Below are 23758 nucleotides of genomic sequence, written 5' to 3' on the forward strand. Positions count from 1 at the left end.
AGCACCACTGAAATGACCAGAAATGCCCTCAGATTTCACAGTTCATGAATCGCTCCTCTGCTCTCATCAGAAGTGATCACAGAAGAGAGGACACAGGAGAGTGTGTGTGTGTGTGTGTGTGTGTGTGTGTGTTTGGAGGTATTAACGGGGCAGGGGGAGCAAACATCAGGGCTCCAACTATCAGATGCCACTTGCTGCTTTGCTTTCCACCCTGTTCTTTGCTCCAGGTGGCTGACCATTTAATGACAGGCACCCCTGCCCTGTGGCTGATGGCTGGGTTTGGCCAGTGGAGAGGTTCTCACAGGAGGGCACCCACAGGAGAGCTGAAGGAGGGAGAACAACTCCCGCCCCGCAGGGTTCTCTCAGGTCGCCAGTCCTGTCAGGTGGCCACTACACAGAGCCCACTGTCTCCCTGTAATTGCCCCTCCCTCACCCCTCGGGTCCCGAGTGGAAGGAGCTTGGCTGCCACAAGCCCCAGAGCATTACACTGTCTATGTGATTCCCCTACACCCTTGCCCGAGTTCCCAATGTCAATGTGCCACTGTTTCCTGATGGGACCTAAATTAATACATAGACCTAAAGCCTTTGAATGCTCACTTAACAAGGCAATGCCCTGTAATTAGTGCTGGTCTGATCCCATTTTTCTGACAGCCTGATATCAGTTACGTCAAAGAAGAATCACTCTACAATATTTCAGAACCTTTTTAAAAATAAATTTCAAAGATTTTATTTACTTATCTTTAGAAAGACAGGAAGGGAGAGAGAAAGAGGAAGAGAAACATCAATCTGCAAAAGATAACTTCGATCAGTTGCCTCTCACAGGCGCCCTACTGGGGACCGAGCCCACAACCCAGGCATGTGCCTGACTGGGAATTGAACGGGCAGCCTTTCCGTTTGCAGGCCTGCACTCAACCCACTGAGCCACACCCCCCAGGACTATTTCAGAACCTTTTAAATAAAGCTAACTGCTATGGCTGGCGTACTGATATGGTTGTTTGTTTTAATCCACAAAATATCATCACTTGTTTGTTTTAATCCACAAAATATCATCATCTGTAATAAATTATACAGTGGTGGAAATATACTGAATACTTGTAGCTTAAGTGATCCTTTTTTCCCAGATGTAATGAGGTGCAACTGACATATAAAATAGTGATGTTTAGAGCATACATCATGGTGAATTGATAATACCTATACATTGTGAAAGGATTCCTCCCATCTAGTTAATAACACGTCCATCACCTCACAGATTTATCCAGTCTTTTTGTGTGTGAGAGAAACTTGAAGTTCTGTTCCTTGAGTAAATCTCCATTATATAATACACTGTTATCAACTATAGTCACCGTGCTGTACATCATGTCCTCAAACCTTATTTATCTTGGAGCTGAAAGTTTATGCCTCTTTACCAACCTCTGCCTATTCTGCCCACCCCAGCCCCTGGAGACCCTTTTCTACTCTCTGTCTCTATGAGTTTGACACTATTATTTTTTTTAGATGACACATACACGTGATACCATACAGTATTTGTCTTTAATTTACGTCACTTAGCATAACGCTCTCAGAGCTGACCTGTGTTGTTGCAAATGGCAGGGTTTCCTTCTTTCTTTTCGCTGACTAAAATCCATTGTATAAGTGTGTGTGCGTGTGTGCGCATCTTTATCCATTCATCAGACATTTAGGTGTTTCCACACCCTGACTATTGTGTGAATAACGCTGCAATGAACATGGGGATGCATACATCTCTTCAAGCAAGTGTTTTCATTTTTTCAGATAAATACCCAAAAGTGGAATATCTGGATCATGTAGTAGTTCTATTTTAAATTTTTTGAGGAACCTCCCTACTGTTTCCCCGAGTGGCTGCCAACATTTACAATCCCACCAGCAGTGCACAAGCGCTCCCTTTTCTCCACATCCCCGCCAACACTTACCTCTTGTCTTCTTGATGAAAGCCATTCAAACAGGTGTGAGGTGCTATCTCACTGTGGTTTTGATTCCCATTTCCCTGATGATCAGTGATGAGTATCTTTTCAAGTACCTGATGGCCACTTGGATGTATTTGGAAAAAGTGTCTGCTCAGTTCTGCTGCTCATGTTTTCATTGGATTGTTTGTTATTTTGTTACTGAATTATATGAGTTCTTTACATACTTTGGATATTATCCCTTTATCCAATAATATATAATTTATTAATATTTTCTCCCATTCAGTAGGGCTTTTCATTTGGTTAATGGTTTCCTTTACTGTGCAGAAGCTTTTTAGTTTCACGTAGTCTCACTTGTTTAAGTGATCCTTTTAAAAATGGAAACCAGCCCTGTCAGGTGGCTCCGTTGGTTGGATCACCACCCCGTACACAAAAAATGTTGTAGGTTCAATTCCCGGTCAGGGAGTGTGTAAGAGGCAATTGATGTTTCTCTCTCACATCAATGTCTGTGTGTCTCTTTGTTTGTCTGTCTCTCTCTCAAATCAATGAACATATTCTTGGGTGAGGATTAAAAAAGCAAAAGTCAAATCAAGTCAGCTCTCTGCTCAAAACCTTGTCCTCTCTCTCAGAAATAAATATTTTAGGTCCTTATTCAGGACCCTTTATAGTTTATTCCTCACTCCACCCAAAAGTAGGTTTATAGTTGTTTGTATGGAAAAATAATACAATAATGAATAATGATCTAAGAATAAATTCTGTGTTTCACATGCTCACAATTGTAAACCTATTTGTGCCCCACTCTGTGTGCATGTATGTATATGTACATACACACATAAGTGTATATATTTGGCTTTTCCTCTGCATCAGTCTCCCCTTCTTTGTTCACTCCGCTCTGGCCTCAAGGGCAGCTCTGCTGTTTCTCAAACATGCCAAACTAGCCCTGGCTGGCATAGCTCAGTGGATTGAGCTCGGGCTGCGAACCAAAGTGTCACAGGTTCGATTCCCAGTCAGGGTACATGCCTGGATTGCAGGCCATGACCCCCCAGCAACCACACATTGATGTTTCTCTCTCTCTTTCTTTCTCCCTCCCTTCCCTCTCTAAAAATAAATAAATAAAATCTTTAAAAAAAACATGCCAAACTCACCCCCATCTGAGGGCCTTGGGCCTTGCAGTTCCCTCCACCTGGAATGCCACCTCCTGGGTCTTCACATCACTGATTCTGGCTCACCTTTAACTGCTCCAGAAGGTCCCTGCCCATCAACGCCTCTTAAGCAGTGCCCTCTTGCTTCCAGCTCTCTGTTCCCTTGATTTTTCCTCACTGTGCTCATCACACTGATATACTATGTATTCATTGGTTAGGGTCCATTTCCTCCTGTAAGAGCACGTGGCCTCAGAGAGCAGGGACCTTGTCCATTAAGGTCACAACCCACACCTCCTGCCTTGAACAGTGGGTGGCATTCAGTCAGCACCCATTAAATGTTTGTTGAGTAAATGGATGATTTTCTTAGAGCAAAACAAAAAGAACAACTGGTCTGCTTTCTTAATGACTACAGCTAAATTTCCTGTGACCAAGATGTTCAGCAGCCAGCTTTCGAAGATGCTATAGAAGGGATTCTGTTTAAATTTAAAGTGGAGTATACGGAATAATGTGCCATCCTCCATGAGGATTTCCCACACTGTACATCAAAACCAGCAAAACACACAGTAAACAATAAAAACCATGGGTACGTTTAAACAATTGTTTAAGCCAGGGTGGCCAAGGTTTTCTGTCAAGGGCCAGGCGGAGCCTGGGCGCTGCAGGCCACACAACCTCTGCGGCCACCACTCAGCTCCGCTGCCGTCCCGCGAGACCGGCCGGCCATGCGCCACACCCAGACGGGCACAGCGGTGAGCCAGCAGGGCTTTCTTTGTGGACACTGGGGTAGGCATTTCATACAGTATTCAAGTGTCATACAATAGTCTTCTTTTTAAAAGATTTTTTCAACTATTTAAAAATGTGAAAACCATTCCAGGCTTGTGAGCCATGCAAAGAACAGGGAGCAGGCTGGAGCTGGCCTCCGAGCTGTAGGTGGCTGACCCCCGGTGGGGAGGGGCGTGGGTGCAGGTGGGAGAGGGTATACGGGGAATAAATGGTAAAGAAAAAATACAATTAAAAAAAGGAAAGACATAAAACAATAAAATAGATCCTTTCTAAGGGTGGCTTTTTTTTTTCTATAGAAAAATACATCTAGTCCCTCAATCTGCTGGATTGAGGGTATAAGGGGAATAAATGGTAAAGAAAAAATACAATTAAAAAAAGGAAAGATATAAAACAATAAAATAAATCCTTTCTAAGAGTGGCTTTTTTCTATAGAAAAATACATCTAGTCCCTCAATCTGCTGTCTATAATTAATTAAGCATGACATAACTGTATTTGTTGAAGTACAATAAGCTGGATGAACAGTTTAGTGGGGGAGTAAACATTACTAACTCACTCTTTTAGGACTATCTTTCCACCTAGATTTTGGTCATTTTCAAGTTCTGATGGCACTTTTTTCCTCATCTAAGTATCTCATCTTCCACCCTAGTGGGAAAAACAAAAAACAAAAAACTTGTCCTACTCCTTCTTCTTTTATCAGAAAGGAGACCTGTAACAAAACCTTAGGACAGGGAGAAGAGGAGGGCTCCTCAGGCTTTGGGGCAAGGCAGATTCCAGTGTAATGTCTGATGATCAAGTGTACAATGTGTTGCTTACACTATGCTCTCAAGTACTTTTAAACACACCCTGTTATGTGGGCTCTGGAATGAGAACTATTTTGATTGCAGGTGCTGCTAGAATTCAGTGTCATCTGTCCCCAGGAGCCACAGAATTTGCTGGAAAGGCCAGGTGGGGAGATGGCATGGCCAAAACATGTTACTTCATAACTTAAAGCAGAGGATTTTAAGTTTTGCTGAATTATAATAATAGCCTCATCTCTGTTACATAATAGCAAAATATGAAAATAAGCAATCTGAAGAATTCTTCTTGGTATTACTCAGAAGAGGTGTAATTAACGTGAAAGATGTCTATTTGATCCTAGAATCACAGCAGAGAATGGCAACCCTTTGCTTTTGGTCTCCAGATGTTTAAACTATCCAGATGTTGGGTATCTCAGAAACCAAATCAAGAAAGAATTCAAGAGGAAAGTTCTCGACATTTAAGCCCCTCTTTGTCTCCCATGAAATCCTTACCATTCACCAAACCCTGCTCATCCCACCCCTGTCATCCTTCCGCAGTCTCTTCTGGCCTCTCCACTCCCACCACCACAATGTAGGTCGTTTTCCTTCTCAACTAGTAGTACCACCTCCTCTCTAGAAGATGACATCCATAAAGCAGGAAGAATGAACCACTTGCTTCCTTGTGAACCCCAAGCACCTGGCACAGACCTGCCACACAGTAGGAGTTCCAGAAGTACGGGAAGGCAACACTCCTGTACATGCTGTCCCAGGCCCCTCTCAACGTGGCCCCACTTTCCATTTCTAGTCTGTTTTCAGTCACACCCCCGACCTACACGCTCCTGGCTTCACAGACACGCTCATTTGCCTCTGAACACCTCCATGCACCGCCCGCCCCCATACTCCCGTTCACACTGCACCTCTCCCTGACACGCCATCACCTCTTCCCCACCTGTGGGCCTTGGAAAGTCCAAATGCACATTCCAGGCCTGAGGCGGAAAGGAAGAATTACTTGCCCCTTCACTTAGTTTGCACAGAACTTGGAACACACTGTCTTAAGTCAATACACTTTGTGTTCTGTGTCCCCAAAAGACCACGCACTCTGAGGGCAAGGTCTGTTTTTTTTTCTGTTCTCAGGGATTGACGTGGAGTAGATACAAGCGCCTCCCAAAAGCTACATGTTCATTCATGCAGCAACTACTTGTCAGGCACCCACCATCCACCGCGCCAACCTACACACGGGAATGCCGCACTCAACGCACACCCCTAAGACAGCCCTGCTTGTGGAATTTATATTTACAAATGTACATTTCTATAAATTCCTCTTGGAATTTTTATTATAGTGAGGAGAGCAAGGTAGTAACTTAAAACATAAGTAGAGTATGTAGCATATTAGAAAGGCGTAAGCTCTACAGGAAAAAAAAGTAAAGGAGGATAAGGATTTGGGAAGGATGAGCAGGCAGATTTGCGATTTTCAATATGTCACGCTGGGTGGGTAGGGCGGGTCTCACAGGCAGGGTAACAACATCTGATCGAAGATCAAGTAAGAGAAAAGGTTAGCCACGTGGTGTCTGGGGAGGGGCACGCGGGAGGAAGAAGGAGAGAATACAGTCCCCGAGGCAGACACTGCCCAGCGTGTTCAAGGACCGCTGCTTTGAGTGGAGCGGAGATAGCGGAGGGGGCGAATGCAAGGGGGGGGGTGAGGTCAGAGAGGCAAGGAGGGCATCAGCTGGGGACTTCCAGGCAATTAAAGGGACTTCGCCTTTTATCATGAGGACAGAGAAGTCATTGCAAGTTTTGAGCAGAAGAATGACATGACTTTTTACAGAGCCACCCTACTGAGAACAGAGTGTGGAAAGGCAAGGGCGGAATCAAGGAAAGCGGTTCGGAGGTCCCTGCGGTAGCCCGAGTGAGGCAGAAGGCCAGCGGTGGGTGGAGGCGCCAACAGCGGATCCGGCCTAAAGGTCAAGTCCACACGGCTTTCCGACAGACGGGGCCTTGGAAACGTGTCCGCCTTTCTTCCTTTTCACTGATAATGATGGAGCCCCAGATCATTCCTAGGTGGCTGTAAAAGGCTCCGATTTGTTCTCCCCACCCCCAATTCTCTCCTCCCTTCATCCTACAAACTGCCGCAGGGCTGCGTTCAGAACTGCGCTCCCCTCATCAGAGCACAGACCTGCCCCGAAGCCCTCCACCCACGCCGGCCCCCTCGGGTTTCCTCACTCCTGATACCCAGGGACAGTGGTGTCGCTTCAGACTTTTCTACGTTATACACACAAATAATTACATACCTATACAAATATATACACACATCTGTATATATTGCACACTGTCTCCTAACCTGCCTAATAGATTACAATTCCCATACTATGGTTCGAATGCTTTAAAATATGGTGATTACAATTCCTCTCATGACTAAGCAAAGAAGGTCAGATATCAGCAGGTAAGCTATAAAGAAAAAGAAGGGCAAAAATAAATATTACCAATTTTGATGATCTATCAGGCCATTTTAAGAAAAATAGTTACTTAAAAAATTTTTGAAGCTGGAAAAAATCATATGGCTTGTTGATTTTTAAAAATGAACTATCAATTATAGCAGATGGAAATGCGTAGACATAAGGGATGCCACGATGCGGTTATTCTCCCGACCACTGCAGCCTACATTCTAAAGACAAACTGTCATCTTCCTACCTGTCATGAAAGTTCAGCATTCAAACTAAGACCCAGGGAGGTAAACCACACCACAGAGAAATGAATACAACCGTTTCCAGACAAGCCTTTCAAGAGTTAAAGAGTTAAGTAGTTACTGCTATTGGAAGAGTTTAGGGAGTCATCTCCTTTGACCTATGACCCATGTCTAGGGGGTTTTAATTAAGAGGAAAGCAAAATCAGAACACAGAAGCCAGAAGATATTTAAAAGGCACATTGCCGTTATCTGTGCATCAGTCATTACTTCTAGTCCAAACAGGCAGGCCTTTCTTAGCAAACAGCCTTCCTGATTAGCAATCAGATTTTGGAGACTTCCAAGGCTACCTCCAGCCTTATAGTCTGAAAGGCAAACACAGTTCAGTCCAAAGCTCATATTTAAAGCAAACAAACTAAGTATAAAGGCTCACTTTCAGACACACTTCAGCAAGATGGGATTCTTTGTCCTTCAAATCACATTTGGTAAACATCTGTATTTTTTCCCCTTTCCCCTTCTCAACTCAATGTTTTAACTAACAAGCTTTCAAGGGAATGTTCGCTGGCCTAGCACATAATTTACCATTTGGTCCACAAAATTTACCTCCTTCCTCTGCACGCAAAGAGGATCAAAAAGACTGGCCAATGAACAACTAAAAAAAAAATTAAAATTTTTCCAAAACATTCAGTAGGGTTTTATAGAATATATTAAAACATAATGAAGCAAAGTGATCCTTGATTGTACTACCCAGCTAGCTCCTGATTCTTTTTTAAAAGGAAAGAAAAGAAATAAAGGAACATGGTTAGAGAACTCAAATGATACAGAAAAAAAATCTCTAGTACATAATCAGTTCATATCTTTTTAGGAAAAATTACATATGCCACCATACACACACACACACACACACACACAAAGGGGAATGGTATGCATATGGTTCTACAAAACATTTTTCATTTTATATAGATACATGCACGTACATGTATATAGCTCAGTAAGTTATGTGTGTTTCTGTGTATATATATTATAATTCCAAATCAGCACATATACAGAGCTACTTCATTCTTTATAAACATACTATAATATCATTTGCAAAATATCTTGGCATGATTTTAAGTGAACCTATTCATGAAATTGCTGGTGATTTTAAGTTTTCAAATACATTGCCAAATTGCTCTCTGATGGTGTCTATTTTAGAAGACAATTTAATTATAGACCGTAGTCCTTTTTCTGCACATTTTATAAGTCTCACAACTGACCTGCTTTCTCTCGACTGCGGCACAGAACCAACTGCCAGCCAACCCATCCCAGGCCACGTCCAGCTCCTCCAGACAACAAATCTGTGAACCGAGCCAGAAACATCTCAGAGCAAAGCTGGAGGCTGGCAAGCAAAATCTGTGTGGCTGACCTTTTACATTTTCCTACATGCTCTGTCTAAGACACAAAGAATGTGGGAAAAGAAGGCAAAGAAGATATCATCTGCTGGGCACTTTCTTCGTTCGGCCACTGTAACACAATGCCATAGAATGAGTGGCTTGTAAACAACAGAAATTTATTGGTCACGGTTCAGGAAGCTGGAAATCCCAGATCAAGGTGCCAGCATGGTCGCCTTCTGGTGAAGGCGCTTTTCCTGGTTCAGGGCCAGCCTTTTCACTATGTCCTCACATGGAGGAAGAGGCTGAGAGCTCTCTGGAGCCTCTTACAAGGCCCTAATCCCATTCATGAGGGCTCTACCCTTGTGACTTAAGCACCTCCTTCTAATATCCAAAGTCACCACCTCCTTCTACTATCATCTTGGATGGTAGGATTTTAACATGAATTGGGGCGGGGGCAGTAGGGATTCATTTAGATCATAGCCCTGTTTTTAACTAAGAATAGTAGCAGTTGAAAATACTAGGAAAGCAGTAGATAGACAGGAGTCACAAACCATGATAGAGTGGGACACCTTGGACCCTTCCTTTGTCAAATTCTAGGGAGCTCCCATGGCAGTCAGTGCAAAAAAAAAAGTTCCAAGTCCCCAAAAAGGGAATGCAGAGTGGGGATGGAAACAGTCAGGAATGTCCAAGAAAAAAGAAAAAATGTCCTCTTCCTTCCTTCCCGAAGTAGCTGCATAGGAGTGTCCGATTCCCCCAGCAACCAATGCCCCTGGATACCACAGCATGCTGACAGAGGCAAGGCTGGGCTACATACGTACCTGGGCTGTAAAACCTGGGTCAGACTCCCAAACCCGCCCTGCATTTTTATTTCCACCTCTGAGGGTCTGATTAGGTATTTTCCTCAGGTGAAAGGACTTGAAAACCCCTATTCACTGACGATCTCCTGTCTCCTACTTATTTATCAAAAACAATAAAATGCCACTTCTCCAGATGAATCTACATTCACATCAGCACTCTCTCCCTGAAAATTCCAAAGCATTCTATTCATATATTACTTTGAGCCTTTAGTCTCTCAATAGGTGTAAGAATGATGAACGGCACATAGAAAGTTTTCTATAGGTCAGCCACTTTGCAGGCATTGCAGGCATTGCCTTTATTTATCCCGGTATATAATAAAGTTTGAGAAAAGGTTCAGATTCTAAGTTAAATTAGTAAATGTGAGACTTGGATAAAATCCTTTGGTCTTTCCAATCCTTGGCTTTTTTAGCTATTAAACAGGGTCATACTGTCTCATGGAACTGATGTGAAGATCAAATAAAGTTCTTCCGCACCCCCACCACCATCAAAGGCTGGGAAAGTGCTTAGGTACTTAACATATGGGACATGCTCAATAAAACATTAGCGCTCCCAAAAGAGCTTGTATTTTGGCTGTCTCTCCCCCAGGATACTACATTTTATTGCCTCTAGCACCTACCAAAGCAGACTTCCATAGAAGATACCGTTAGCAAGTTAACTCGGAATTTCACTGAATTGCAATGAACTAAGTAAAATTAACTTAGTGCCCCTTATCACCCATAAGTGAATGCCTGCTCAAGATCAGCCGCCATTTTTAATCCAGCTTGAGCATCATGGAGGGCCTAGTCATGGCTGGAAGTCCAGACTTTGTTTCTCTGACAGCTCTTTGGTCAAGTCACTACCCTCCCACCTTCCTGGGCACTGTCACACTTTACACAGACAGCAGGGAACAGCCACCACACTCACGAACTATTTGCAACCTTAAGTCTTCAAGAAAATCACCCTAATGAAACCAAGTGTAGAATAGTTACTAAGATGCTAACATCTGTCTTCAGAGGGCCTCAGGTCCACAGTGATTGAAGGAAAACTGTTTTCCTTAATTCTTAAAAAGGATGTGCTAGCAAATTGCACCGAGAAGTTTCCTAAGGCAAGCCAAACTGAGGCGGATATTCATTTTTTTAAATAAATTCCTGGGTTTGGACACTATCTATGTATAGGCATCCAAGCGACTGTTTTTGTTTATAAATGGAGCTAAGGAGCATCCTCTTTCGAGCAAATAATCAGTTTGGAAGTTTCAGAAATTCTGAATGGTATCTTATAAATACAGACTTTATTCAAACAACATAATCAAATTAAACATTGTATTCATTGTCGGTCACTATTGGAAGAAGGAACTATTGTTTGTTCTTAGATCAGTAACCATGTTAAAGTAAATAACGACTGAACATATGTCATTTGAGTGTGGTATCTTAGGAGGCTTTTAAAGGAAACCTAATACTTTGCAGATTCTTTAACATAAAAATGTAAAGACAAGCAAAAAATCAAAACATGTAATACTCCAAACTCTATTAATAGATATAAATATAAATATAGACATAATAGATATAAATATACATATATTAATAGATATATTAATATATTTATCATAAACATCCTCATTACAGGTTACACAAAAATGGTTTCTCCTAATGAAGGCAAATTCCAGAAACTCTCTTTATTCTTGCATTGGCTCCCTGAGTATGACTAAGTTGATGTGACTTCTCTCCATCTGCAACCAAACGATTATAAATAGGCTGGAGCCCTCACAAATGTAATTGTACCACAACCCAAACTTCCATGGCTCAAAAAGCACAACTCTCTACTCAAAGTAAAGGGCAGTTAAAAAGTCACCATCACGCAGCCATGTTTTGTTTCGGTGCCCTAAGAAAAACAAGACCCACAATAGCAAATCCTTGCAGAACACTGTACTACGTTCCACACAGGGCCATTCATCATTCTGTGAATAGGTCACAAAGATTTTTTAAAGGGCACCAAAGAGAAAGCAAAGATGTGTAGGAGTGACTAGGTTAAAAGATTCGTGATACCTACTCCCAAGGGTCCTAAATGAAAGCTCGTCAATGGCTTTTTCTTTAAAAATAAACAATAAAAAGAATAACGCTGCAGTTGCTCTGTGGATGCATTTTTATGAAGTGATACTATCAGCCAAGAACAGATAAATCAGCCACAGGACTGCCAAGAAAACAACAGGGGCCAGGTAACAGGCATGTCAGGTCCCATCAGGCTGGGCTAACCCAGGCTGAAATGAATAGATTACTAAGAAAGAGCAGGAAGCAGATAAGCCATCTCGGAGAACTGAGCCCTCCGGGAGCTGGAAGGCTCGGCTTGACCTAGTAATGGAACTACAGAAAACATGTTTTAAATCTAATACTGTCATTTTAATGTCCAATTAAAGCCCAGGAGTGGAAAACAGCTTTTAGTTATCTGCTGGAGAAAGGAAATGTCTCTGAGTTTCACCAACACCCAATGTATATATTTTTCACAATAAAAATAAAAATCAGTCCCTCAACAAAATTATAACTTTACTAGGAAACAAATGAAAACAGTCAACTTGAGTCCAAACATCCCAGTAAGGCAGCAATTTTTAACCTTTTGCATCCCATAGCACACTAAGACTCTGCAGCACACCAAAACATGTATTTTTTGCTGATAAAAAAAATAGATATAATTGTGATTCATTTACACTGGACAGCTATTGCTGTGTTGGCTGTTGTCATTTTTTATTTGACAATGTAGGAGGAAAGAGAGGTCAGTGCCTCGGACTAAATAGCCAGGTATCGCATGCTTTAAAAATTCTTGCAGTATACCAGTTAAAAACTGCTGTATTAAAGCACTGACTTTTTTTTAATTCTTTTCCAACCTTTTGCATTCACAATTTTTATAGTTATAAGGAAAGAAGAGACATAAATTTAGTTTTCACATTTCCCATATAATTATGTTCCTGTCTGTACAGTAGTCTATTGAGAACCATATTAATTCAAAGATAAAAATAGCAAAGGTAAGTATGAAAATACAGCCAGCATTTTAATTATATTATGAAAACTGTCCAATTTTCATAAAACATAAAACCATACTATGTTCCCAAAACCCAAGACATTTTAATTCACAATTTTCCATTTAATAAAATAACGGTCTTGTGAAATGTAGCTTTTTCTGTATAAAGCACCCAATTCATATAACCATTAATGAAAATTCTTGATATTCTTGAAATAATATACCAAACTTGCAAATCCTTCAGTCAGTAGTTATTGGCAATGATTAAAAAGAAATAAAACTTTTTCAATTTAATCTGTTTTATTCAAATGGATAATGAGCATAAAAATGCTTACCACTTCTGGAAAAAAAAAGTAGTTTTAAAAAAATTTCCAATTTTTCAATTATAGTTGATATTCAGTATTATATGAGTTTCAAGTATGCAGTATATAGTGGGTAGACACTTACGTATCTTATTAGGTGATCACGCTGATAAGTCTTGCACCCACTGGCGCCATACATAGTTGTCACAATACTGACTACGTCCCCTGTGCTGGACTCTACGTCCCCGTGACGGCCATGCTGTGACCGCCAGTCCGCACTTCCTACCCCCTTCCCCTTTGCACCCATCCCCCAACGGCCCTCCCCTCCGGCAACCATGAGTTTGTTTCTGTGTTGTTCGTCTACTTATTTTGTTTTTTAGAATAAACATAAAAGTGAAATCAGAAAGTATTGCTGATTTAGAGTAATGTGTTAGTAGTTTAGAAAATGCATCTAGATTGATTTGCATTCTCTGCTGCTATTTCAGATCCCCATAGATACCCACAGAGAAGGAACCAGACACTAGTGTACCTTTAACAGAGTGACTCAAACAGGAAGGGAGAGGGAAAGTAGCAAAAATAGCAAAGAAGCATATTGTAGCTTAATCTCATTTCTTGAAAACACTTTTTCATAGAAAAACTCCACTGCAAAAACCTAAGTAAAGTGTGCAACTGGCATAAGGAGGACAACTGAGAGTCCAGAAATAAACCCTGATATTTATAGTCAATTAATTTTCTACACAGGTACCAAAATAAGACAACAAGTAACAGAGAGTCTTTTCAGAAAATGGTTTGGGGACAACCGGATAGCCACATGCAAAAAAGAAGAGAATGAAATTGAAAGTACACGAACACCTGAACCTTATATCACATACAAAACTTAATCCAAAATGAATCACAGAACTACATGTAAAGGCTAAAAAAACAAATGTTCTAGGAAAAAAAACATTGGAGAAAATCTTTGTGACATCTGGTTAGCCAAAGAGCATTTAGAAACAAAAAAATCATGAGCTTTGGGACAAAAAGGATTATATACTGAACTTTATAACAATTAAAAGCTTTTGAGCCTCCAAAGACACCATTAAATAAGAGAGCAAAAACAAGCCAGAGACTGGGAGAGAATATGTGCACATCCATATACCCAGTAAGACAAAAAACCTAAAGTAAAAATATGTGAAGGGTTTTAATAGGCATTTCCCTGAAGAAGACGGAGGAGTGGCTCAGGAGTTCACTACCTGGATGAATACATAATTATGAGGAGATTAATTTCGTAATTACCATCTTTTGTCCTTTCCCAAAGCCACACGATACGGTGACTTCATTTAAAAACTCCAATGCACATTACTTCATATTTCTCATATTACTGTGAAGTTTTTACATCAGTGTAAAAAATACTAACAACCAGATTGCACAAGAAATAGAAATATCTTTAGTCACAGGTGATATAATCTGGTATGCAGAAAATGCTAAGGAAGTCACAATCACAATAGAAAACTGTTTATAAACACTGATAAACAACAAGGTTACCGAAGAAAACAGGAGCAATATACAAAAGTTAATGTATTTCTATACACTAGCAACAAATATTCTGAAAATAAAATTTAAGAAATGATGCTATTTAACTCTGGCTGGTGTGGCTCAGTGGATTGAATGCCAACCTGCAAACCAAAGGGTCCCTGGTTCGATTCCCAGTCAGGACACATGCCTGGGTTGTGGGCCAGGTCCCCGAGTGGGGGTGCACAAGAGAGGGAGTGGGAGGCAACCACACATTGATGTTTCTCTCCCTCTCTTTCTCCCTCCCTTCCCCCCTCTCTAAAAAAATTATTAATTAATCTTTTTTAAAAAATTGTTCTATGTATAAAGGCATCAAAAAAAGAAAAAATGGTTAGGAATAAATGTTAACAAGAAACTTTGTTCCCTAAAAACAAATAAAAAGTCACTGTTGAAAGAAATTAAAGAAGACCTAAATCAACGGAAACACACTCCATGTTCATGGAGAACTCAATATTGGCTAAGATGAAAATACTCCTCAAATAGGGGACTTCCGGCAAGATGGAGGAATAGGTGGTCGCACCGTACCTCCTCGTACAACCAAGATTAGAAAACCAATAATTTACAACAATAATTTACTATCAGAATAACACCCAGATCCGGCAGAGGATTTATCTGAATGGAAGTCGGGCAGCCAAGAAGTTGAAGTAGACGCGTTCAGCCGGACTGGTAGGAGAAGACGAGCCGGGCGGGCGCGGGGCTGGCTCGGGTCAGCGGCACGCGGAGGTCGGGGGAAGGTTTGGCGTGAAATCGGCGCAAAAGCCATCCGGCGCGCAAGAAGGCAGCGGTGATCCCTGAGTACGCAAGCTGCGGCTGGTGGACCCAGAGGGGTAGCGATTGTGGACCAGGGCAGAACTCGCGGCCTGGAAGCCCAGACAAGGGTCTGAGTCCAGGGGAACGGAACTACCGCCATTGTTTTCTCCCGCCCCGCTCCCGCTCCCGCCCCGCCCCCACATATAACGTCACAATCTAGCGACCGGGGTGCCCTGCCCTGGTGAGCACCTAAGGCTCTGCCACCCACCGTTACTAGAGCAACCAGACCGGAAAAAAAAAAAAAAAAAAGGAGAGACGGGGGGGAAAAAAAAAACAAAACCATGTTTTCAACAGAGCAAATCAGTCCCCCAGGACTCATCCTTTTGAGCAACCAAGAATTAGCCAATCTATCAGATGCGCAGTTCAAAACACTGGTGATCAGAAAGCTCACGGAACTGGTGGATTTTGGACGAAATTTAGATGAAAGAATGCAGTTTACCATAAAACAGATGCAGGAAGACACGCGGAGGAGAGCCAATAGTGAAAGGAAGGAATATGAGTCTCAAAACAATACAGTGGACCAGAAGGAAGATAGAATCAACCAAGCAGGAAAGCATGATGAAATAAGAATTCAAAAAATTGAGGAAAAGATTAAGAGCATCCAAGACACCTTTAAACGTTCCAATATCCGAATTATAGGGGTACCAGAATCGGAAGGGGAAAAGCAACAGATTGAGCACGTATTTGAACAAATAATAAAGGAGAACTTCCCCAATCTGGCAAAGGGAACAGTCTTCCAAGAAATCCAAGAAGCTCAGAGAGCCCCAAAGAAGTTGGACCCAAGAAGAAACACACCAAGGCACATCATAATTACATTAGCCAAGGTAAAAACAAAGGAGAGAATCCTAGAAGCAGCAAGAGGTAAGGGGACAGTAACCTACAAAGGAGTTCCCATCAGACTGTCAGCTGATTTCTCCAAAGAGACCTTACAGGCAAGAAGGGGCTGGAAAGATATATTCCAAGTCATGAATGACAAGGACCTACATCCCAGATTGCTCTATCCAGCAAAGCTCTCATTTAGAATGGAAGGGCAGATAAAGTGCTTCTCAGATAAGGTCAAGTTAAAGGAGTTCATCATCACCAAGCCCTTATTTTATGAAATGCTAAAGGGACTTATCTAAGAAAAGAAGAGAAAGAAAAGACATCTATAGTAAAAGGACAGCAAACTCACAAATATCAACAACCACACCTAAAGCAAAACCAAAAGAAACTAAGCAAACAACTAGAACAGGAACAGAACCACAGAAATGGAGGGCACATGGAGGGTTAGCAGCAGGAGGGTGGGAGGAGGAGAGAGGGGGAAAAGGTATAGAGAATAAGTAACATAGAATGTAGGTTGAAAATAGATAGGGGGAGGGCAAGAATAGTACGGGAAATGTAGAAACTAAAGAACTCATAAATATGACACATGGACATGAACTAAAGGGGGAAATGTGGGTGGGAGGGGGTACAGGGTGGAGGGGAGAGAAGGGGGGAAATGGGACAACTGTAATAGCATAATCAATAAAATATATTAAAAAAAAATTTAAAAAAAAAAAAGAAAATACTCCTCAAATCGATCTAGAGATTCAATAGAAACCTTATCAAAAGGCTGGTTCAACTTCAAAAATCAATAAATATAATCCATCCTACCAATCCATCCTACCTTCTTTGTAAGCTTAAAAAGAACATAAGATGATATCAATAATGTAGAAAAAGCATCTGATAAAAATCCAACATCCACTCATAACAAAAACTCAGCAAACCAGGATGTAGGAGAACTTCTCAACGTAATTTTCAAAAACCTACAAAAACCCTACAGCTACCATTAGACTTGATTGTGAGAAACTAGATGCTTTCCCTCCAAGATCAAGGACAAGGAACCGATGTCACCTCTCACCACGCCCACTGAACATCACAATGTTCATCCTAGCTAGTGAGGCAAGGCAAGAAAATAAAAGGCATACATATTGAGGAGGAGAAAATAAAACTGTCTTTGTTCACAGAAAATATGATTATCTATTAAGGAAATCCCAAAGAATCAAAAATAAAACTCCTGAAACTAATAAGCATTTAAAGCAAGTTTTGGGGATAAAAAATTAATATATAAAAGTTACTTGCTTTCTTATATACCAGTAACAAACAACTGGTATTTGAAGTTAAAAATACAATGCTACTACTTATATTAGCACCCAAATCAATGAAATACTTAGCTATAAATCAAACAAAATATATACAAGATTCACATGTGGAAAACTACAAAACTGGTAAAATAATCAAAGAAGATCTAAAGAAACAGTTATTCCATGTACATGAATAGGAAGACTTACTATTGCCAAGAGATCAGTTCTTCCCAACTTTACCTACAGACTCCACACAATCCCAATCAAAATCCCAGCAAGTTATTTTGTGGCTATTGATGAACTGATTCAAAAGTTTACACGGAGAAGCAAAAAGCCCAGAACAGTCACTATGACATTAAAGGAAAAGAACAAGGTCAGAGGACCAACATTACCTGGCTGGAAGATTTACTATAAGCTACAATAATGAAGACAGTGTGGTATTGGAAAACAGAGACAAACAGGTCAATGGAACAGAACACAGAGCCCAGAAACAGACCAACACAAACACAGTCAACTGATCTTGGACAAAGGAGCGAAGGCCACTCAGTTAAGAATGGGAAGTAATATCAATAAATGTTGCTGGAATAACTGGATATCCACATAAGAAAAAACAAAACTTTAAACTTTCCACAGATATTAACTCAAAAGAGGTCATAAACCTAAAAGTAAAATGTAAAACTATAAAACTCCAAGAAGACAACATAGGAGAAACCTAGATGGCCTTGAGTTGGCAATGCTGTTTTCGATGCAAAACCAACAATCCATGAGAGAAATCCCGGACAAGCTGGACTTCATTAAAATTTTTCTTTTAAATTAAAATTTTCTTCTATGAGAAAGAAACTGTCTAGAGAATAGAAAGACAAGCCATAGAACTGGCAGAAAATATTTGCAAAATACTAATTGATAAAGGACTGGTATCCAAAATGCAAAGAATTCTTAACACTCAACAATAAAAAAATGAGCAATCCAATTTTTAAAAAATGGACAAAAGATGTGAACAGATACCTCACCAAGGAAGATTATACAGATAGCAAACAGCATATGAAGACACTCAACATCATACATCATTTGGGAGTTGCAAATAAAAAGAACAAGGAGATACCACCATATACTTTTTTAGAACGGATGGCATCCAAAATACGGTCAACACCAAATGCTGAGGAAGGTGTGGAGAAACAGGAACTCTCGCTTATTGCTAGTGCAAGTGCAGAAATGGTACAGACACTTTGGAAAACAGTTTGGCAGTTTCTTACACAACTAAACATACTCTCATGATCCAGCAATCATGTTCCTTGGTATTTACCCAAAAGAGTGGAAAACTTATGACTACACAAAACTTGGCACAGGAATGTTTACGGTGGCTTCATTCACAACTGCCAAGATTTGAAAGCCCCCAAGATGCCCTTCAGTAGGTAAAGAGATAAACTGTAGTACATGAAAATGATGAAAGAAAGAAAGAAAAAAGAAAGGAAGGGAGGGAGGGGGGGAGGGAGGGAAGGAGAGGAAAGAAAGAAAGGAAAGAAAGGAAGAAACTATCAAGCCAGGAAAAGACACAGAGGAACTTCAAGTTCATGTTGCAAAGCGAAAAGAAGCCAATTTGAACAGGTTATATACTGTATGATTCCAACTATATGACATTCTGGAAAACTATGGAAACAGTAAAAAGATCAGTAGTTACCAGAAATTCAGGGTGAGAGAGAAATGAATGATTAGTTGGAACACAGGGGGTTTTCAGGACAGTGAAAGTATTGTGTGTGATGCTATTAAATTATTGGGTTGGCCAAAAAGTCCATTTAGGTTTTTTTCCATAAAATAGAAGACATTTTTCATTTTCACCAATAACCTTATTGATTTGGATACTTTGAATATGTCAACTATCTCCTGCTATTGGCTTCTAATGGGTAGAGGCCAGAGGTGCTGCTAAACATCTTCCAGTGCATAAGATAACACCACAGCAAAGAGTTATTTGGCCAAAATGTCAATAGTAACAAGAAACTTTACGAACCACTTCTGGCATGTTCAATCAGACACAGCACCTTCTCCATGCACTGCACAAATCTTTGCATTTCAGTTGTGCTTTTACCTTTCTTGAAAAAATAAAACATAATACACCAAAAGTGTTACGTATCTTCTTCCATCTTCAATATTAAAATGGCAGCACAAATTTTGATAAGTTTGTTTTTAATGCATGCTGATATGTCAGCTGTCACAATACAAATTGTTTCAAATGAAGTTAAAGACAACTAAGTACTACTAGAGTGAGCATACAAAAAAAACCTTTTTGGCCAACCAAATAGATTCATATATACCATTAACTACTTGTCAAAACTCACAAAATATACAACACAAAGAGTAAATCTCATGTAGATTATGGACTTTAGTTAATCATATGTATTAATATTGGCTCATCAATTTTAGAAATGCAAGATGTTAAAAATGGAGAAATTTTTAGGAGGGGTAGGCCTGTAGGAGGGGTAGGAACTCTGTACTTCCTGCTCAATTCTTCTGTAAACTAAAACGCCCTCCTCAAAATAAAGTCTAAGGATTTTTAACAAGCAAACCATGTCGATTATAAAAATAATAAAAAATAAATCATTAAGAAAAGGAAATAAATCTCTAAAATTCGTGACACAGTTGGAATTCTGCTCAGAACAGAAAGCCAACTGAGGTTTTTGTAGGAGAGTATGTGTTACCCCACGGTATTAAAATGAACTCTGGGCAGCTCTCTGATAACCTCTCATTTCGCCGCCCCCAAACAATTGTGTTTACAGTAAATAGCAAGATTCCACTACTAGCAAACTCTGAAATTATCTTCCTTATCCGCAATTTATTTTAACAATAGGCTCTGGAAAGCCTCCCTTTGTTTCAGATGCAAACAGAAAGTAATTGAATTAAATACATTTTTTAGAATGTTCTTGAAGACTAAATCCTATTTCTCTTTTATTAAACAGCTCTCTCTGCTAATCTGCCCACCCCCCAGTAGGGTTCATAATTCCATCTCTTCTCCCACGGAACTGAGTCCTGACCTCTAGTGACAGGTTCTTCACCGTCAGCTAGCCAAACCCTGATCCAGTGTGTCCTCCCTCTGAGAGCCCGAGGACAGGGACTGGCACAATCATTCCATGCCAAGGCCGCATCCTAAAAGGCATTCCCAATCAGAGTGTGTGCCGATGTGCGTGATGGACACCTAACTCAAACTAACTAGCTAACCACCTGCCGGGAAAATGACAATGGAGTTGCCAGCTTTAGGTGCTGCGGCATCCGGCATCCGGCACTGTAAGTCGTGCATTGTGTGCGTCTCCCCTTCCCTCGCCATAGAGTTTCCTCCAGCGCCCCGCTCTGACTTCCTGAGCTGACTTCACTCTCAGAAGGGCTTTCTCTAACTTGTAGCAAAGAGAGTAGCGAGCAGCTCCAGCTCCACAAACCCACAAAAAGGAAAAACACCTTTGCAACGGTTTCAGGGAAAATAGGGCTCCTCCGTAAACTGATCCTTGTGACCCTGACTAGCCAGGCTGATGTCGCATGCCCATAACAGAGGCGGTGGGGTCGCCTCCGCTAACCACACAGGCTGCACACAAGGCAGGGTGACTGCCCAGGGAAAATCAAGGTAATTTGTTGAAGGAGGAAAAGGATGCTGGGCGGGCAAAGTCCACAGACGTGCAGTGCTCCACAGGTCCTCAAGACTGCTGACTCGCATCCTTCTAGTGAGTATTTATTAACCGCTTATTATGTCTAATGCCGAGTTTCCCACTGAATGTCCAACAGAAAATGTTTGCAGTACCCGTCCCTGTGACACAATGTACTTTCTCAAAATGAATTCTTTTCCGCCTGATTGCTGCATGTGAGGTTGTGGTGCTGTTTTGTTCTCCTGGTCCACTATTCTGTACTTATTTCCATTCCTGTTACTTTCAGGACATTTCTTCTCCTTTGTCCTATGTGAGTATCTTGATGCCAAAGGCACAGTGCTGAAACCAAATGTGTTGCCAGCTTTTGTTTGGCGAGAAATAAAAGTAAAATCTTATCGAACAAGCTCAAGGAGCCCAGACAGACTCCCCCCCAGCATGGCAGGTCCCCACAATCCACCCTTCGGTGTGAAATCCCAAAAGGGGGCAAGTCTCTGAAAGTGCTGGGGCCAGCCCAGCTTTCCAAGGGACACTGCTTTCCCTCCAGAGTAAGGCCAGGATCACTGAGGTTGTTAGGGGCGGCCTCTGGTCGTGGCCTCTCGCGTATTTGTGTTTGAGCTCTCCCTCCCTCCTCTGGAAGAAGAGGATGAGAGAGGGTGGGCAGAGGAGAGGGAGAAGGGAGACAGCAGTGCCCTGTCCACAGACATGTATCAGGGTACAGCATCTGCCTTTCATCCAATGCTAGGAATCTCTCAAATAACTGGCATGATCCTTTCGGCTGTCTCAAAAACACTCTGTGGAATGAACAAAACAACTTTTCCCTGTCTTGATGCCAGCCACTTAGTCCAGCCTCTCTTATCTTATACCAACCTGATTTTGCTTAAGTTATGGTCTGTCTCAGGCTTTCACAGCAGCTTTCTTTTATGGATTTTCCATCCAGCAAATGTTTCTGTTCCACAGCTGGGCAGATCCGACCACAGCATGCTTGGCTACGGGCCGCAGCAGCTCACCCAAGCAGCTCCAACCTGGAGGGGCAAAGGCCAGAAGCCATTAGAAGGAAGCAGACTCATGAATTCTCTCTGTCTCCGTCTCTCTCTCTGTCTCTCTCTCTGTCTCTGGCTCTCTCTCTCTCTCATATATATGTTTGGCAGGATAACCCCAAACATCTCTTCAATGTTTAAAATCCTTAATGAGCTCAGACAACAGTTTATAAGGTGCCCTAAAGACAAGCATGAGCTATTGTGCAGGAAGGATTAAAATATTTAATCATTACTGAAAAGGCTTGGTCACACAATTGTGCTCTGTTTGTGGAAAATTTAAAAGCCAGATGTTTTAATTAACCGCAGAAAACACAAGCTACAACTAAAATTTCATGAACACATTGATCTGCCCTGTGGAAAACCACAGGAATGTTCTGGCAAGGCTCAGCCAGAATTCTTGGGACACAGAGGGCTGGAATCATTCCCCTTAGGAACTTGAACAGAAAATTAACTTGCTCAATATGTTTTTTTTTAGAAAAGTAAAATGAAACCCAGATTTAATCTCAGTCAAATATAAAAACATTTTAAGACATCAAAAGGCACCACCAAAAGACACATGAGGGAAAGGTCATAAAAAAATTCCAGCGTGGCTCAGGATTCAGAATGTATTTCCAGTGCAGAATGAATGGTGGAAGAGGAAATTTCAGACACTCAATAATCCAAAGGAAAAACGAATTATCTTTCATTTTCTAATCAAGGAAAATGATATATGCAAGCAATATTCGACATGTGAATCATAAATGTTATCAAATGTAAAACACATTCAAGCAAAAAAAATCTTTTAACTCCCTGACCTCATGCCAAGAATGAGGCCTGGCCCACACTAGCTATCATGCTTCCGCTGAGGACTCGGGGTGTCCAGAAAAACAGCGTTAAAACGATGTACATCGCAGCAAGCAATTCCGGTGCAGAAATCGAAAATGAGGGAATCTTATAAAAGCAATTAGTGAACAATAACTAGCAGATGAGGAAGTCTTCATTTGTTAATTATTATAATAGTTATGATAACATCTATACCTGTTAATTTGAAAGCCTATTAGAGAAGGAACAGGACAAATGTTCTTTTTCAGATACTGGGTCCATAATTCTGCTTCTGTAAGTCAAAGCAGACCCTGTCACCAGTGTGCCAAGCATAATATTACATTAATCTCTACCTTCACTTGAAACTTTAGTCCCAAAAGTAAGTTCAAAGAGAACATGGAAAGTAAAAAGCAAGATGTCAATTTTTATATGTATGGTTTGATCCAAATTTTGTTCTACAAACCAAGTGTATATAATCTAAAGGCACCACAGGTTGAACAAAAGCTATTTCTGGGTCATGGGATTAGAAGATATTTATATTTCCTTCTTAGTGTTTCCCAAGTTTTCTATAATTAATATGTATTCCTTATAGATTTAGAATATTTTTTAAAAAGGTCTTTATTAAATACTACGGGAACAGAAATCAGAAATGGGGTGTGACGCTAGTCTAGCTTGATCCGTAGGCTTCCCCTTATCCAACAATAAGGGCGGATACATTGTCCTCTTTACTAAACTCAGTAATTCTTAATTTAGAGGTTCAAAACCCAGGTGCCCATAACACTTCCAGGGCTAACAACAGCACTTTCCCAGAAATAAGGAAGTTCTATTTGTTATTCTTCAGTCTTGCAACATAGAAACAAAAAGACCATGGTTATTTCCCTGTCTGACTCATGCATCCAAAAAGAGCACCTCCTGGTGTTACAGTTCCACAGAAGCAGGGCCCTCAGTGAGCACTGCCACGCTCATTGCTAATCCTCTCAGCATCTCAGAAAACACAAAACACAACGGTGGA

The 23758-nt window shown here is 41.0% G+C and overlaps 1 protein-coding gene across 1 annotated transcript in view; it reads right to left on the reverse strand.

The window, feature by feature from the left end:
• The window catches only part of APBB2 (amyloid beta precursor protein binding family B member 2), a 324017-nt gene that overhangs the window by 244809 nt on the left and 55450 nt on the right, over nucleotides 1-23758 (reverse strand). The window contains exon 2 of the mRNA XM_036031648.1: nucleotides 21776-21930. The gene's annotated coding sequence lies outside the window, so the exon portion shown is untranslated. The remainder of the gene's footprint in view (nucleotides 1-21775; nucleotides 21931-23758) is intronic.

The sequence above is a fragment of the Phyllostomus discolor genome, chromosome 1 (assembly GCF_004126475.2).
Source record: "Phyllostomus discolor isolate MPI-MPIP mPhyDis1 chromosome 1, mPhyDis1.pri.v3, whole genome shotgun sequence".
Taxonomy (NCBI): domain Eukaryota; kingdom Metazoa; phylum Chordata; class Mammalia; order Chiroptera; family Phyllostomidae; genus Phyllostomus; species Phyllostomus discolor.